Source organism: Harmonia axyridis, chromosome 7 (genome assembly GCF_914767665.1).
Source record: "Harmonia axyridis chromosome 7, icHarAxyr1.1, whole genome shotgun sequence".
Classification (NCBI taxonomy): domain Eukaryota; kingdom Metazoa; phylum Arthropoda; class Insecta; order Coleoptera; family Coccinellidae; genus Harmonia; species Harmonia axyridis.
Window position 1 is genome coordinate 14,435,512 of NC_059507.1, and position 19,999 is coordinate 14,455,510.

General features: G+C 34.5%; 1 protein-coding gene across 2 annotated transcripts in view; it reads left to right on the forward strand.

Annotated features, from left to right (window-relative positions):
- The window catches only part of LOC123684446 (LIM domain only protein 3-like), a 108,246-nt gene that overhangs the window by 30,886 nt on the left and 57,361 nt on the right, over positions 1-19,999 (forward strand). The window lies entirely within an intron of this gene.

Below are 19,999 nucleotides of genomic sequence, written 5' to 3' on the forward strand. Positions count from 1 at the left end.
CTTGTCCCAAAAACTCAAATTTTTCAACAGTTTCATTATTGCCTGTCGAGAAGGTGCTTTAGTTTTACGAACTGTGACTCCGAAATTTTTGTTTTATAGTGATTTTTAAAAATTTCACCATGTATGTTACCATTTTCAGTAGTGGCGTAGTTTAATTGTCAAATCTCAAAAGATGACAGCTGCCCAGATAGAAGGCTATTCAAAATTGAACATCTTATTGCAAAACCCTTTATTTTGCAACAAAGGGGGTGGAAATTGTAAAATTTGGAGATCACCTCAACACCTAGCATAGAATCTTCAACAGCTAGAGCCACTATGTTTGTGGCTAGTTTGGTTTCAATGAAAAAATAAAACGGTATTGCGAAAACCACATCGCTCTATAAATCTCGTAAAGCCTTCCAATTTGAGACACACTGTACAACTGCGTTTCCGTGCATTTCCTGTTCATCCTACGCATTCGCTGGTTTAACAGCTCGACCAAACGGTCAACTAAGACGAACACGAGCGGTAGGCACATAACAGGAATCACCTTCCCGATGTTAATAGGGCTACATCTCAATTATATCGGCATTCTCGTTAGACGGATCATTCCTGGAAGCGCAATTACTGGGAAAAACACTGCATAATTTCAAATACTGTAAAAAGCAAAATTTAGAGATCGACCTGTAGCACAAAGTCTACAACAGCTAGAGCCGATATGTTTGTGGGAACTTTGGTTTCAATGAAAAAATAAAACGGTATTGCGAAAACCACATCGCTCTATAAATCTCGTAAAGCCTTCCAATTTGAGACACACTGTACAACTGCGTTTCCGTGCATTTCCTGTTCATCCTACGCATTCGCTGGTTTAACAGCTCGACCAAACGGTCAACTAAGACGAACACGAGCGGTAGGCACATAACAGGAATCACCTTCCCGATGTTATTAGGGCTACATCTCAATTATATCGGCATTCTCGTTAGACGGATCATTCCTGGAAGCGCAATTACTGAGAAAAACACTGAAAAATTTCAAATATCGGAAAAGGCAAAATTTGGAGATCAACCTGTAGCACAAAGTCTACAACAGGTAGAGCCGATATGTTTGTGGGAACTTTGGTTTCAATGAAAAAATTAAACGGTATTGCGAAAACCACATCGCTCTATAAATCTTGTAAAGCCTTCCAATTTGAGAAAAACTGTACAACTGCGTTTCCGTGTATTTCCTGTTCATCCTACGCATTCGCTGGTTTAAAAGCTCGACCAAACGGTCAACACAACGGTGTCGTCCCAACTAAGACGAACACGAGCAGTAGGCACATAGCAGGAATCACCTTCCCGATGTTAATAGGGCTACATCTCAATTATATCGGCATTCTCGTTAGACGGATCATTCCTGGAAGCGCAATTACTGGGAAAAACACTTCACAAACTGACCAATACCATCCGTCGACGACCTGCCGTTCGGATTTCAACTGGCCAACCCCTCTCTCGCCGTACGGACAGACAATTCATTATTGCAGGAACGAAGTATCGGAAAGATTAATTAAACTCTGTGATTACTCTGGCTGTCCCGTGTATAATTAAAGACCACATCGGGCTCATTTCCATAGGAATCAATCGGAAACGTTTTCGACGCCCACTTGGTACGTAGTATGATAACTGATGGAATGAATTCCGACTTAATTGAATTGTTGCCGATTTGGGCTTGTCGTGTCAGTTTTTTATCGGATTGTCGTTAAGAATGTTCGTCTGTTGATTAGATTTTCTCGAACGTAGGATTCAACGTGAACGGTGCAACAAGGGGTGTGTGTTGTCCGCGATGTCGTATTTTTGAGGTTAATGAAGATTGTCATATGTCAATGTTATCGACCTTGAATTTCACCTGTTTTGGAAAATTGATCGGAAGATCGAAGGAAATAGTTTACGGAATCAACCAATTCATTGTATTTTCTCTTATTTTGCGGCAAATCCGTTCATTCTTCCATACCTTGTTGAACCAAATCAGCATCAAACAGATTTCATGGTTCTATTCCATTATTATATGTTACTACTCGAAACTCTTCTGTCACAGATCTATAGAAAACTGTTCTGTCAGCCATTATTTTTCAATGTTAAATCACTAAACGAAATTTATGGAATTTCCATCAATTTCAGTAAAAATTCTACCACTCGTTCCACTTCTCCACTTCGTGGCTTGGCTCTTTTTTGAATTTTGAACTCGTGGAAGAATACACTTCTACCACAGCCGTCTTCAACTTGAAGAAGGCTATGCTTCTACACTTCTTCTGAAACAAGAAATGGGAAGAATGGGCTCCTTTTCCAACACGAATGCGAAATTCGAGTACGAGCGATGAAGGAGCGAGTTTTTGAACGCATGAGTGTTGGAATTGCCTTCTGCAACGAGTATTAGAAAATATTTTCTCTGTTTCATTCAAGTTTCGTGGAATATTATCGAAATTCAATGCAAAATTCAGATTAAAAATTCTAGTGACTTTTGTATTGTATCTTGGAAGTTGGTGTGACTGTTACGAAAATTGACAGATTACGGATTTTGAATTGTACGTTTCGAATTTCGAAATAATTTATAATTATGTATTAAATTCGTTTAGTTTGTCTGACCAAATGGATTTAACACTACCAGAATTGAGAAAAATTGCGAATAATGTTGCAAATCATTTCACTATATTCAAATTATATTATATTGACAATTGACGTGTGTTGAAATTTGATAGGATCGGAAGTCAGTGTGGACAACCACAAAACGAAAAATAAAACTGAAAACAATGCTGTAATGAGTTCATTACAGCACTGTTTTCAGAACTGTAATGAATTCATTATAAGATACTGACATACATCTAGTTTTAAAATCGAATTTTATTATTTTTTACTTATCATTTATACGATGAGGGTGTCCCCCGAGTTATCTCAAATACATTTCCCAGAGCCAACATATACAATATCATTACAGAAAATAACAAACTTGAAACGAGAAATTTTTCAGACCGTTCAGATGCGAATCAAAGTCATTCAGAAGGGTCTTCAATTAAGTGAGGTTGGAACTGACAAGCAGGCTGACTTGAACGACTTGCGATAAATCGTTTGAAACTATCTGTAGGTAGTTTGAAGTTGGACCGAAGGATAGAATCCAGTTGGGCGTTATTGGAATAGAGCAGAGACTAGAGAGCGAGGCCAACGTTAATTGAATTCTGTGTTTGCGGATGCTTATTACCAAATTAGCAACGCTTAATTACCGATGTGTTTTATTAGTAAACACAACTACTCGCTTACATTAGACCGCATTAGCGTTTGGAGCCCCACACTTCTGCCAAATCAGCCAGTTTTATTTGGTGTTGTTTGTTAATCTGCTTTCGCATTTTCACGGCGTTTTGTTGAGTGTGATGGGGGCTTAACGATGAAAATATTTCGGCGTAATGAAAGTCCACCTGATGGAAAATTAGCGGAAATTACAGTAGAGAATTGGGTTGAAAAGAAGCAAATCAAGGTTTAATGAACACAAACATTTTCTTGCTTGTCTAATTTTCCCATCTAAATTTAAATTCAGCACGGAAATATTATTATTATTATTTTCTCTGCACTATCGTCAATACGTAGAAAACTGATCCATTTATCTAGATACTGATCGTGTTTTACGCCAATTAAAACTAATTATTACTGAATTACTGAAAAATAGTTTCAGAATTTTTTGAAACAGAAACTAAGATATAATCTTGTTCCTCACTCATGTCTCCTACATTTTTTGGAAAACGGTCTAAGTGGCTGTGTAAAAAGTGTATTTTAATACTCATATTGCACCCTAACGATGTGAAACTGTTAAGCATCTTATTAACCATTTCAACATAGTTTTGAGCTTTATATGTCCCTAGAAAATTTTCTACAACTGCAACAAATGATGTCCAAGCTTCTCGTTCACTTGATTCATTGGATTAATGAAGGAAGATTCCTTAATTAATTGTCTTATTTGTGGGCCGTCAAATATCCCTGCTTTGAGTTTTTCTGTGCTTAACTGATGCATTTTTACCTCTATATATGCAAAGCATAACCCATTCTTATCAAGAGCCTTCCCAAATTTCTTCATTAAGCCCAACTTTATATGTAATGGATGCAGTATGATTTTTTTCTCTTACTTACCCGAGTTAGGGGATTAAAAGGGTCAGTACAGTTACCTGACAGTCAATGGTTCCACTATTTATAGATTCACCTGGAATTCACTCAATTACAGACTGACAATTAAACCATTGTACCTACATCACTGAATATATAATAATTTTAGAACTCTCATAAATGAATATACTGAATGAAACCCACATTGGTAGATAAGTTGATGTATCTAAATAAGTAGAGCTGATAGAGAAAAACGGATTGCATGTACATATTTAGCGTTCCAAATATAGTTAAAATCATCTCTGAAATCCCAAAAAAACTTGTGTTATAAATGAGAGCGCAATGATTATCTTATTATTTGGCTTACCAAAAACAATAAGAAAATTAAAGTATGAAAATGCATATGTTCATTTATTCTTATTTCGAAATACTCCGCACTAGCCAAGATAAATATAATTCGAAAATCACTCCATAGCACAGAAATTATAGCAGCTAGAGCAAATTTGTTTGTGGTATATTTGGTTAAATTTAATCAAAAGATAATACTGTATCGCGAAAACCTGATCACTCTGTCTTATAACCAAAAAATCCCATTAAATCAACAATCAACATATTTAGAACTCTCTGTATCTATGTATTTGATATCAGCAAATATTCACTAGCGGTTAGTTATTCAGATACTGAAAAATGCTTTTAGTGTTACGATTCCTGTACAAATCTAGTGTCATTATTTCATTATTGATGAAAATAAGTACTCATATATTATGCCATTTGCAAAATGAAAAAGGTTTTCGTATACCATAAAATTGCCGGTTGAATGTTGAAAAGCTGTGGTTGAATTTCATTAATATATATCACTCCAACCTTTCCGTTGGGAAACGTATCCGACGTATTTTCCAAAGGATTTTAAAACCGTCACCACTAAACATAAAGATAACGAAATGCATACATATATCCCTGAAACGATTGCCTCGAATTATATCTGTATTCTTTCAACGAGAAGTACACTCATGCCTCAATAAATTACAATTAATCGTATGAATCCAGCGTATTCTCTCATTATTAACTGCGTACGTCGGCAATAAACTCATTGCCACTTACAAAATACCTGAAATATGAAGTGTGTTGAAACTAGAAGCGCATTTGTTTTAATTAAGATTTAATGTACCTTTATTGCAGTGCTGGCAGGAACATGTCGACTGACAGAATATTCGAATAGAATTATCGTTTTTCAAATTGAAATTTTCATTGGAAGACAACACGAGGAGACTTTATATCGGTGAATAACGAAATTTTATGGCTTTTTCTATTGGGACTTTAACGATTGACATGGGTTTGAATAGGGGATAACGTGTAGACAAAACACTTTTTTTCTGTCGGACAAATCACTAAACCACATGTTCTCGAATTTCAAACCACCAAACCATCGGATGTTTATAGTAATAAAACTTGTCATCTTCCTTTCGCACTACAAATTAGCTTCTACCCTCTATTTCCTGCCAGATCAACACCCAAGTCATAACAAAGTAATTTCACTTTGAGGGTAATTTGTAACTATTTGTAACATCCGGTCCCAATTGTAAATCTTATGATTTTTTTTATGGAATTCGAGATTATCAGAGTTTCAGTATTATCTATCCAATGTTCTATAATTTGATTTATTTGTTTTGAGATTGAAGATTTTTATTTCTTCTTCTTACGTTAGGCTTTAGTTCCATGTTTTCTGCAATGCTCTTTATTCTTGGGATGCCGAAGTCCAGCTTTCTTACCAGCGTTTTGGTGGTCATCCTAGGAGACATCCTATTGGGCATCCTATCTATGTGGTCTCTCCACTGTCTTTGTTTGTTCTGGCCCATCTTACCACATTTTGTAGACGGCAGATTTCTCTAATATCTCCATTCTTCCTATGATTGTGTAATGTATATCCTGTTATATTTCTCAGTATTCGCATCTCTGTTGTTCTTAGTTGTCTTTTGGTCATGATTGGTCTAACACAGGTCTGTGAATTCGGACATTACTAGATATACCCAATCGTTTGTTTCTCCTATCATGTCAAGAAGATATCCTGATATCAGAGAAGCTTTTGTTGTTTGGCTCTACACCTCATTTTTTAGATTTCTGCAACTTGTTATTTTGGAGCCAAGGTATTTGTATGACATTACTAGCTCTATAGCCTTGTCATTTTTATTTAATCATAATAAATTGTTGGCTGAAATACAATTTCATATCTGTTCAATACTAATGACTAAAACATTGCAGGGAATGTGGAACTAGCATTTTAATGGACAGTTGTTGAAGCTATTTTCCAGTTAACTGTTGAAAATATATTAAATGTTATATCCAGACAAATTGAGTTCATAAATTAAACTACAGCAAAACACTTTCCAGAAGTAATATAAATTTAGATAAAAGAGAGGGGTTCTGATCGATCTTTAAGTTGATATTTTATGCTTATTTCTGACTTGAAAAAGTCTTATAAATAAACTCGATTCAACTTTAAAATAATAATAACAGTATTTTATTTATTTAGTTAATCGTCTCCCAATCATTTTTCGAAGATTGAATTGAATTCATATATTACAATAGTTTTTCATTCGATTTAATACTTGGTAATTTATTTTTGAGTAGAATTTAGAGTACAATGTTTGCATTCTATTCTTCTTCTCTTTGAGTGCTTGTTCCGCGAATACTAGGTAGGTCTGTCATTTTCGTATATCTGAAATAATCACTCAAAAATCCATGCCTAATTTAAGGAGAATTGTATCATCACAAGTCCTTATCTAGATAAACCGAGAAATAAACTAATCAAAAACAAAGAAATCATAATAAATCACATCTTACATTTGTTTATTCGCAGACTATATTTTGAGGGGATTTTCCGCAATGTCCAAGAATATAAATAACCACTCTGAGCTATGTACAAACCTTTTTCCGACCAGAATGAATGAAATCATTTAAGCTCCTGGTTGAAGTAAGACATTCCCTTTTCTCTAAATATCATATCCTTCAGCTGTTGATCCCCCATTTATCCTGCTACGATAAATTACATCATGAAAGTTTGGAATGACTTCAGACCTCATTTAGCAACAGTTTCAGATGTTTCCAAATTTCTCTATTCATCACCATCTCACCTACATGGACGATTGAAAAATACGATTATGTATATCCGCAGAGTCCTTTGAGGATATAAAATCCTAATGACCGCTATTTTCGGTTCTGTTACATCAAATTAGGCTTGACCAGGTGTACGAGTAAAGAGCCTAAAGGCCGTCACACACGTAGGATCAACAATTGAGATGTATTTATATCGTGCATGTTTCAAACCGAAATTTTTTTTATGAGTGTACATATTTTATTACCTATGAGGTATGGATACATTCCAACCGAGATTACAACACACTGAGCAGCTGAGGAATGATGTTTCGGTGAAAATATTTGTATTTATCATGATCGTCTTAACATTTTATGTTACAATTCCCGAAATTCAGTTATATTTCTAGCCTTTGAAATTCATAAATTGAATTATCAATCTTGCTCTAAAAATCTAAGGGCCAGTTGCACCATTTGCCTTATCGTTGATTAAAACTTTAAACATTGATTACTTTCTGATTTCTCTTGCACCATCTGTCAAATGACGTTTAATGTGGCCTAATCACCGATTACACTAAACTGGAAAATTTGGACGTTTATTTTCCCGATTAGTTTTAAACAGGGTATTAGGTCTATGATTCTGCGCGACTCAAAACGTCAAAACATATGACTTATTACATAACCATAAACATTATGTCTTTATGGACATAACCTGATGGTGTCACGTCACATTGTATGTTTCTGTGTTTGGTTTTGTGAGGAATTTCAAAATTGAAATATGGATTCTGATTCAGATCGTGAATTATCAATCAATGACAATTTATAATAATAATTTGTAATTTATTTTAACTTTGTCACCACAAGAACAGAGAACATTATACTAGAAAATTGAAATTCCTGATTTTACTATGATCACCGTCGATATTTTGAAATGTTGCCAAACATATCTCATGTTTAGCTAAACATCGATTATTATAAAACGGTGCAATCGGTAGAAATTATAATCATCGATTAGTACTAAACATTGATTAGGTAAACAGCGTTTATTTTTTGAATGGTGCAATTGGCCCTAAACGGTTTATCAACCGATATGACATTCATCAACACCATTTATGAAGGAATAACAATACTATCCAGAAATTTATCCATACAAAACTACCTAGTTTTATGAACTACCAAAGAGAGCACAAATTCTGTGAGATATTCACTAGTGAGCTTTATGGAAATCCAGAATGAGTATTTCTGCTGAACTAGACAATAATTGATGAGGGTAAGAATTGAAAAAGTAACATAAATTAACACAGTTATGGATACTTCATTGTTAACGTTTCATAAATACCTGGATAGAGACCAAATGGACGATTTGAAAAAAGATAAACTTCTATTCAGTTGTATCGAACTTAATAACATATTAATTCAAGGAATTAAGATTCATAATTTGCGAGAAAGAGCTGCACTCGTCTTTGAGAGCTTTCAAGATACATTTCAAGATTCTACTCTGCACGAAATGTGAACTGCAAAATTTTGAAATATTTTTGTTTCGGAGTTTACAATTCGTTGAGTCGAACACAATCGTAAGAAACCACTCTAGTATTGAAATTTGAAAATTACAAACATTTAGGCCTGCTGTTCCCATGGAACAGGCACGCCAAAACGAAAATTTGAGTCTCTTAAGGTAATCGAGATATTCGAGTTATCCAAAGTAAGAATCTCGTGCAGAAGCAAATTGATTTATAAATAGGAACGAATTAAATACTCTACAGCTAGATGTCTGGATGCAATCCAGAAAGGTCCTAGCTTCCGTTCTAAATGATCCGACAAGAAAATCTGACGATTTATTGCTGCGATGGATTATTTTTCGGATAAAGTGCTAGAAGACCGCCCAGTTGTTGGGGTGGAATTAGAAAAATTGACTTGGGGGTGGTTCGAGATATTTTGGAAACAATTTTGGACACCCAATACTAATTTACACGAAATTCATAATATTCAATACTTGATGTGATTCTTATATACTCTTCTTGAAAACACTCATTTAATGAAAATTGCATTGTATAAAATGTGAACATTATTAATTCAGTAATATACAGGGTGTTTTCGAAAAAAAAAGGGAAGCATTTGCGAACAAAAATTATATAGAAGACTGTCATTAGTTTTTTCGTGTAGAACTACGGTCTGAAATTTGTAAAATGTAAACAAAATCGAAACTAGTCAACTCTGTTTTAAGAAGAGGTTTTGCTGTAACAAACTGATGCTCTTTCTGTTCGAAAACATCATTAATTTTAATAATTATTTCGCTCTTTTGAAAATTATAAGGTCTCAATTCTACAAGTATTTGTTTATTCTGTCAACAATCGATTCCAGAATTTTATTATCATATTTGAATTGAAATGGACCAAATAGCATTTCAAAATTTTACATAAATCATATGAGGTTTCAATGCCTGATAGGTCTCAAGGTTTGAAGAAAAAAATCTCATCATCTTATACCTGGGCCAACCTCCTCGATTCTTTTCTATTTTGCTAAATTACAGAAACAGCTGTTGAAATGAAAATAATATTGGAATTATCTTTGGAGGTTTCAGTGGAAGTCACGTTTCGGTTGAGTGAATCCTTCCAGATCATGTCTCTGGGGATTTATTTGTTTGTATAGGTGGCAAGAAAAATATTTATGTGAAACCCCGTATCATTAGTATAGCATCCACCGTGATATAAGTAGCCACAGGCTTAGGACCTCCACTTCAGAGTAGAATTTAAGACAGGAACGTACTCCTGAATTTCAACATAGTTCTTCTGATTTAAATTTCGTTTTAGTTCTTTTATTTCATTGAAGCCATATTTATTAAGAATGTTCTCTTTATTTTATTACATTGAATATTTGGTCAGTCACGATTTATTAAGAGAAAAATTATGTGATTGAATTTTTGTATTTATTTAACTAAAGGGTGTTTTTTTTCGAGGTATATAAGTTTAAGTTGGCATTACTGTTCAAGATGGCAACCGATTTAACAGCTGTCAAGTGATTTATTCTCAGTTTGCTTTGGCAATTCATCATGAATAGACTCATGCCTGAATAACGCTTGCAAATAGTGCAATTTTATTTCGAAGATAATGGTTCTGTGGGGAATACGTATCGCGCACTACGTCCATTTTAGCGATGAGGCGCACTTCTGGTTGAATGGCTACGTCAACAAACAAAACTGCCGCATGTGGAGTGAAGCTAATCCTCAAGTGTAGGTCGGAACACCGTAACATCCAGAAAAACTGACTGTTTGGTGCGCTTTATGGGCTGGTGGAATCATTGGTCCGTACTTCTTCAAAAACGATGATGGCCAGAACGTTACAGTCAATAGTGATCGGTATAGAGCCATGATTACTAACTTTTTAATTCCTGAATTGATCAACCATGATGTCCAGGAGCTGTGGTTCCAACAAGACGGCGCAACATGTCACACATCTTGTGCCACAATCGATTTATTGAAAGACACGTTTGGTGACCGCCTAATTTCACGTTTTGGACCTGTGAATTGGCCTCCAAGATCTTGTGATTTAACACCGCTAGACTACTTTCTGTGGGGCTATGTAAAGTCATTGGTCTATGCGGATAAGCCACAAACCCTTGACCATTTGGAAGACGACATTCGCCGTGTTATTGCCGATATACGGCCACAAATGTTGGAAAAAATCATCGACAATTGGACGTCCAGATTGGACTACATCCGAGCCAGCCATGGAGGTCATATGCCAGAAATCATATTTAAAATGTAATGCCACAAGATTATCTTGCGGTTAAATAAAATTCATATCAATCGAATAATCCATCGTTGTTTCATTGCAATTTAAAGTTCTATAGCTCTAAAAAAACACCCTTTACAACATTGAAAGGGCACATACTTGATAGTGATTTCTTGCTTCCGAATTTTCCGAATTTAATTTTGAAAACACTGTTGTGATTCTAAATATCATAACACGATAACCAATCAGCCCCGGGCCTGCCGAAAATATTACAATTTGCTGAAATCTATATTTATTTATATCCACTACTCTGTCCACTCTCATTGATCCCTAAAAAAGGCATTCTGTCGAAAATATTCATGTTTCGGTGATATCAATTTTCCATTATTGAGTCTATCTATTTAATGATACTTCCGCTTTCAATTTCCACAATGGACTTCACGAATCGCCAAAAATAAATCGAAGCAATCAATTTTTATTAACATTTAATTGATTTCTGAACACAATGAGTATTCATTGAATTCATGACGTGACCTGCAACAAAATGGAATGCTTTTATTAAATTGCAGAATGCTTCTATTTGTATCATCAAGTAGGAATTTTGTTTGATACACAACAGGAATAATTAAGAAAACAAATTATTATCCTAAGCCCTTTGAATCTGTTGGAGTGCTGTTATCAGGTAATCGAATATTCAGAATAAATTGGAAATTTGGTTTTTCTGGATGAATTATGAAAACGTTTTTATTGATTTGAGTACTGCTTGATGATAATTGATATTAATAGGAATTAATTAATAGGGTTGAAATCTCTGCTGATGATCAACAACAGAACAGTTGTAACAGAGGTAACAGAAATAAATTGGAAATTTTCAGATAACAATGACGTTTTGGCAACTTGTTCAAATCAAATCAAATAACAAATATATTTCAACCAATAGTCAGTATGAAAATCTTAAGAATTTTGAAGATTCAAGAATATGTGGTTAAAGGTTACTTCATGTTTCAATTCTAATGATTTCTGCTCTATTCTTAGTTAGATGTCAAACTTATTTGATACAATATGATTTCATGAATATTGAGGTTCACCAATTTTTAAATTATTTCTCAAAGTGACGTGCCATTCATTTATCTGAAAATGGGAGATAGGTATTTACCTGAGAGTAATAAACATAGATAGAGGGTGCATATGTCATTTGCAGTGAGCAAATTTTGTCTCCAACATGAACTATCAAATTTGACATAAAACGCGCGGAAATTAAAACATATCAGTGATTCGATATTTCACTTAATTCGCGAGTTTCTCCACAAAGAACGCACTTCTTTTGTCCCATAGTGAATGAACGTTCAATATTAACTCAAAATATATTTAAATAAATACCTAGATATATCAGAAATTCAGAAAACAAATAGAAAAAGAAAATAATAAACATTCTGCTTATTATAAATTCAACAATTAGGAAAAATATCGGATTCCAAATATTCAAATCTGCATATATTTCATTTAATATAATATACATTCATAATGATATACCTAGTAAAATTGTGGATTTGAAAATATATCAATCTGATAACGTAAACTAACTATGTTGGGAACATGTAAAAATTGCGTATACTCACTCTATCTACGTTTATTACTCTACGGTATCTATACCCATTACTTGAACACAAAATAATAATCTAATTCTTCTATCTGAAAAACGGTCTACAGAGTTGGATTTTTTGATACCATTGAATTTCTGTAGAATGTCAGCAAAAAGTACCTACTAAGTTTCAGTTCTTTCTTTTTTTAGAGAATCATTCTTTTCCATGAAATACTCATAGCGAAAAAATATTGAAACATTATTTTAACGGATCAGTTGACCAGTTTAACTCGTTGCCATAGATGCAGCTGTTTGTCTACAGACTAATTCATAAGGTCTACATTAATGCACCAATGAGTGGAATTGAAATTTTCAGTTAGCCAAAGTGCCGTTAAGTGATTCGAATTAAAAGCACAATTTATGCGTTGTACATCATCCAGACAGAAAGCTTTTATTTTTTGATTGGAAGTTTGTTTTTCGTTTTGTCGAGAGCGACAGCTCTTAATTCTATTCTACCGATTTGTTGATGTGTTTCAGGAATGAACCACTTTCGTAATTATTTTTAAGGTCAGACAACAACTGAAAAGCTTACATAAAAGTTGGTTGCTATCTGAATATCATTTTCAACAATCGCTCAGTTGGATGATCTACGAATTTGCACATTACAGGGTGTCTTCTATATCTTCTAGTTCAATATCTTCAACATCTAACGGGTGTTTTTTTTCGAGGTATATAACTTTAAGTTGGCATTACTGTTCAAGATGGCGACCGATTTAACAGCTGTCAAGTGATTTATTCTCAGTTTGGTTTGGCAATTCATCATGAATAGACTCACGCCTGAACAACACTTGCAAATAGTGCAATTTCATTTCGAAAATAATGGTTCTGTGCGGAATACGTATCGCGCACTACGTCCATTTTATTTTGTTTAGCGATGAAGCGCACTTTTGGTTGAATGGCTACGTCAACAAACAAAACTGCCGCATTTGGAGTGAAGCTAATCCTCAAGTGTATGTCGAAACACCGTTACATCCAGAAAAACTGACTGTTTGGTGCGCTTTATGGGCTGGTGGAATCATTGGTCCGTACTTCTTCAAAAACGATGATGGTCAGTCGTTACAGTCAATGGTGATCGGTATAGAGCCATGATTACTAACTTTTTCATTCCTGAATTGAACAACCATGATGTCCAGGAGCTGTGGTTCCAACAAGACGGCGCAACATGTTACACAGCTCGTGCCACAATCGATTTATTGAAAGACACGTTTGGTGACCGCCTAATTTCACGTTTTGGACCTGTGAATTGGCCTCCAAGATCTTGTGATTTAACACCGCTAGACTACTTTCTGTGGGGCTATGTAAAGTCATTGGTCTATGCGGATAAGCCACAAACCCTTGACCATTTGGAAGACAACATTCGCCATGTTATTGCCGATATACGGCCACAAATGTTGGAAAAAGTCATCGAAAATTGGACGTCCAGATTGGACTACATCCGAGCCAGCCGTGGCGGTCATATGCCAGAAATCATATTTAAAATGTAATGCCACAAGATTATCTTGCGGATAAATAAAATTCATGTCAATCGAATAATCCATCGTTGTTTTATTGCAATTTAAAGTTCTATAGCTCTAAAAAAAAACACCCTTTAGTTCAATATAAATGTTTTTTGATACTATCAATCCCAGAATTGAATCACAAGCTTAATTTTGCAGAACCCTGCTTTTTTGTCATTCAATCCTGTGAATAACCGATTCGTTCCTTCGTTCGTACGTCTTCGGCAGGGTTTTTCTACGAATTAATTCACTCGCTTAATGATCAATTAACGAAATTATCCAATCAGTCTTAATTGGAAAGGACTTAGTGTGTTCTACTCAACCAACGAGCTGAAATAAGGCCTTTTCCATTGATTAAAATCGACTTAATGAAATCGATGTGTTGTAAAGGGCCTGGAAAATCCATTGATGAGATCCAGAGTATGGTTTTGCCCGGGTTTGGCTCTGAAGTTGCGTTAAGCCCCACTCCCACTGGTGCTTCGTTATTGAGAAAGAATTTGCCAGTTGTTGGTTGTATGCTTCATTTAGGGTGTTCTTAAATTGGAGGTACAAACTAAAATGACAGATTTCTTGGATAATTTTAAGAAAAAAAGTCCTATAAACACGGACCCGCAAACTCTTTGTTATCGAGAGTGTTTCTTGTAGTCCTACTCTTTGTGATAATTATATGTTCCAGTTTATTGAATTTTCATTAATCTTCGCTACAGATTTGGTGAATATGTACCAGAAATTATAATCAATTTATTCATCATAGCTTACTAAATAGATCTTCATAATAATTTGGAATTGCCTGAAGATTACTAGAGAATTGTTTGAATTTTTTTTCCTCGAAATCGGTAGCAGATACGACAAAACTACAAGAAACCAAAAAGTGCAGAACTGGATCTAAGTTTCTTTTTGCATTTTTCAAAACTCTCAGTGGTCCATCAAACAAAAGTACAGTAGGAAAAAATCGTGCTTTGTTCGAGAAAAAATAGGACTTTGTAGATTTGCTTTCAAAATTAGCTCACACCAAATATGCTATTATTGAAAAACTCTATTTATCTACTCCTATTGAATTATATATTCATTACAACTGCTTTTGAGCAATTAATAGTATATATTAACAAACAGCGTGAGTTATTATAACACACTACTATAACTCACTATAATAAATCGGAAAATATATCTGTGCTTCCATACTTCTCTGCTTCTATACGATTGGCTGAAAGGAAACATTCCATTATTGTTATTGAGGGGAGGGATGTCCGAGGAAATGTCACTTTAATAATTTTGACGTTATCAAATTAAGTTGATATCTAATTATTGCAAATGTTTTGCTGAAAACGATTAATTCAGATAGTGAAGATGAAATATTATAAAGGTATACATATCCAAAAGATAAACAGCTAATGTTACCATACAGAATTACTTGCCCGAATATAATATAAAGGAGTTTGAAAAAATTTTCAAGACGGTGTAGCAGTAAGATGATTAAGTCATCGTTTACAGGAAATGTTTTTTGGTACATTTCAATTCATTTTTATAGGCAACTATTAAGGTTTTTCAAAAGAGTTCTATTTCTGTACTGTGTACTGGATTCGAGCTAGCCGAAGCTAGTTCGATTGTGATTGGTGACACTAAGTTTCCATCTCTCTTGTACTCGGGATCGAGCACATATGTTTATTTCTCGTTCCTTCTGTCTATATTCTAAGTCTGTATTTTTTTCTTAGTATTTATTGATATAGTCGTAGATAAAGTATAGTATTCAACTTGCGGTAATGGTCATAACTCACTTGATGAATTACAGCACTCGCCTGCGGCTCGTGCTGCAAATTTCATCTGCGTGAGTTATGACCTACATTACCGCTCGTCAAATTATTATTATCTATTTACTATTAATCAAACTTTAACACCCTGTATCTCGAAAACAGAGATAAAGTCATATTGTGTAAAATTTGCGGTGTTTGTTACAGCAGCGAAATCATCTTCAAACCTGTCAGAAAACCTTTCGGTTTAGGTGACAGAATAATTTCTGACCTATTCTTCTTCCTCATCTCAAACTTAGCATAGGTAATAAGATCAGGAGTAGAATAATTCGTGAGCATCAAGCCTAATGCGAAAAGTGCTACGACAATTTTAGTCGTCGTTCAGATGTTTGTAATTATTTTCCGAAGCACTCTAGGCTCTTAATTGCATTTGCATCTTGACAGTTTCTTGCTTGGTCGCTATGTCAGTGCGAGTTAAGGTAAGAAAGATATATAAGTGGGCTATGAATTATTCATTTTGATACTCCATTGTTAATTGGGTCTTCGGTGACGTGATTTTTGAAATAGATTGTTGAGCGTTCTGGAATCCACTTCCATTAACATCACCTTGTAGCTTTCAGAGCGAATATTTTCCTACTCGATTAACTCTGTCTCTAATCACTTGGCTGCAATTCATGAATTTTTTCCCAAATGTTTGTGTTTCAGGGATTTTAATTTTTAATGGGTGATATAGCTTGATGAACTTCAATCCTAATGTAAATTAATGCCTTTTTTCATCTTTTTCACCGGAACAGAACGGTATGTCCATAATTTGTAGGGATTCAAGGCTTGGCTTGATTTTCAAGTCAAGGTCAAGTCAAGTAGTAGTTTTCCAATTTCAAGTCAAGTCAAGTTTTTATTTATCAAGTATTTAAATCATATCATTTACTTGATTTTTAGCAGTTTTTTTGTATAGTGTCACATCAATAAAAAAATGATGAAATCAGAAGGAACCTTGCAAAAAGCACTTTCATTCATTAAAATCATTGTATAAAAAAACCGAAAATATAAACTTCTTTGAAGTAGAAACATAAATTAAATCACTATAAATCATAATAAAATGAAAAATAATAAAAAATTAAGTTTCTTAATATTGAGAAACCTCCAGGCTTTGTTTGATTTCATAATTTTCCATCCAGGATCTAAGAAACATAAGGCATCTTATATATTTGTCGCCTAACCTAAAGGGTTTTTGTAACTGTAAGAGCAGCTCTGGAAAATTGTCTTCCAACAGGAGCTGATGATGCTGGCGTTGATAAAAAATCCTTGGGCATTTAAGCCTAGTTTGGAAAGATATTTCTGAAACTACCAAAATCTACCAATAGATTTCATAGAAATGTGAGAAAACTACTAATAAAGTCACACTGGCGAATGCTTCAGTCTCTCGGCGCTCGTGGAATCCCCATATTTAGTCTAAGCGCGCACGAGATTGCAGAAATAAATGCCGTTCGACACGTACATATCCAGCCTAAGTAATATCAATAGCTTGATATCAAGTCAAGCAATAAATATCTTAAATCAAGTCAAGCTCAAGTAGTTAATTCTTCACGAGTTTGATTTTCAAGTCAGTTAAAATGTCAAGCTACTTGGCTTGATGAATCCCTATTTGAAACGGTCATTTTTTATAAACGCCCTGTAACTTGAGAATGAATCAAGTTTTCTTTGATCAGCTTTCTGAAATCTTATGACCTATTTCGAAAAAAGACATCAGGGGTCCTTGAAGATGATTTCTGTAAGTCTCATAGTTATCGAGATACTCTTTGTGAACATCGAATTTGGGACACCATGTACACCAAATGCCATCAAAATCGGATAAGAATTAAAGAAGGTAAAGCTGTCAAATTGGTTAGCGGATACACAGACAGACATAAACGAGACAAAAGTTGTTGGAATCGGATACGGAAAAAAATGTTATCTCGAAAGTGATCACAAAGCTTTCTTCATCTTCGGCAGATTCGAAAGCACAACAATAACTTTTAAATTTTAACTAAAAAAAATGCAGAACCTGCCAAAACCACAGTATATCGAATCGATTGAGAACCGCCAACTCAAAAGTCCCTAAAATTGTCCACACACTGAATCCGCCACTTCTCATACGAATCAACAAATGTAATACTTCAAACAAACCTTCACATTCGTCGTAAACTCCCCATACTCATTCTACGAAGTGATCCTGCTAAAAAGGTATGTTTAAACAGAGTCATTTATGTTTGGAGAGCCCGTCTACTCCCAGATCCGTTTCCATTAGACTCAACTCGTGTTTTCCTCGATGTTTTCGCACCTACGTACTGAATTTGGAGTGTTTGTCTTATATCCTTTGTATAATTAATATGGGAGATGACGAGTGACGTTTTAATGGTTGTTATTATCTAATTCATCAGCGCTAAGCGCCTTAATGGGGTCCATTAGAGGGAATCTGTAAGAAATGGCCCGTTGTGTGGAAAAGTTTCGTTCAGAGAATGTTTATTATTATTGCTGTGACGCAAGACGCATTTTTGACGGTTCAACTTTTCTATGATTGTGGTGGTCTAGTTGGAAAGCTCCTCATGTCTATTCATGAGCTGATAAATTTTGCTGCCGTATATGGAAATTCTTCGAATAGGATGATAAGGATGTTTCCTTATTTAGATTCTGGTTGAGTAGTCGCTGTCAAATACCTTTACCTTGTAGAATTTCGATTCGAGTGGTTTTTCAATTTGTAGAATTCATTCTGAATTCTGTTGATTTTTCAATTTATCAAGTCCTTTTTTTTCAGCGTTCATTTTGTTACATTGTTAATTTAGAATTCTGTTCGACTTATGCGAATCGGTCTTCAAACTCGATTTTGTCTGGCCATATACACAATAATTTTCGTACAGAAATTATTAGGAATTCATCAAGCCAAGTAGCTTGACATTTTAACTTTTAACCAACTACTTCACTTGAAAATCAAGCTCGTGAAAAATTACATACTTGAGCTTGACTTGATTTTAGATATTTATTGCTTGACTTGATATCAAGCTATTTGATATTACTTGAGCTTGATATACACGCGTCGCACGGCATATATTTCTGCAATCTCGTGCGCGCTTACACTAAATAAGGAAACTCCTCGAGCGCCGAGAGACCGAAGCATTCGCCAGTGTGACTTTATTTGTATTCTTCTCCGATTTCTATTAAATCTATTGGTAGATTTTGGTAGTTTCAGAAATATCTTTCCAAACTTGACCAAAGCGGCCAAGGATTTTCTATCAACGCCAGCATCTTCAGCTCCTGTTGAAAGTCAATCTCCCAGAGTTGCTCTTAAAGTTACAAACACCCACAATAAGTAAGGCGACAAATCTATAAGATGCATCAGGTGTCTTAGATCCTGGATGGAAAATTATGGAATCAAACAAAGTCTGGAGGTTTCTCAATGTTAAGAAACTTTCTTTTTTATTATTGTTTATTTTGTTATGATTCATAGTGATTTAATTTATGTTTCTATTTCAAAAAGGTTGATATTTTCGGTTCTTTATACAATGAGTCAAATAAATAAACTAATGTGTTTTGCAAGGTTCCTTCTCATTTTATAATTTTTTTATTGATCTGACACTTCACAATGAAACTGCTAAAAATCAAGTAGCTTGATATGATTCAAGTACTTGATGAATAAATACTCGACTTGAGATTGAAAAACTACTACTTGACTTGAAATCAAGTAAAGCTCAAGCCAAGTAGCTTGAAAATCAAGCCAAGCCGTGAATCCCTAAAAGTGATCCATTTCGTGGCTACGAAAGTCTACTTAAAAAAAACATACTTTCATTTAGAAAGAATATCGATCAATTTTTCATTTAAATTTGACGCTTGGATCTTGCCATTATGTGTCGAATACAATATCCTTCGAATGTCCTCAGCTTGATCTCTTACAGGACTCGATACGTGTGATACGATCCTCACCCAATTTCACGTATGCCTTCGTTCTGTTTTTTTTTTTCAATTCGATTAAATAGTTTTTTTTTACGATTTATTGTTAAACGAAATTTCAAATGTATAAATCCCTGAAACGTCTGGACAGATTTCTCTCAATATTAATTGACGATTCAGACGACAATCTGAATTTTCCATCTAGTTTTTTTTTTTTGAAGTTATCATTTCAAAGGACGGATATTTTACTTATTGGTTTTTACGG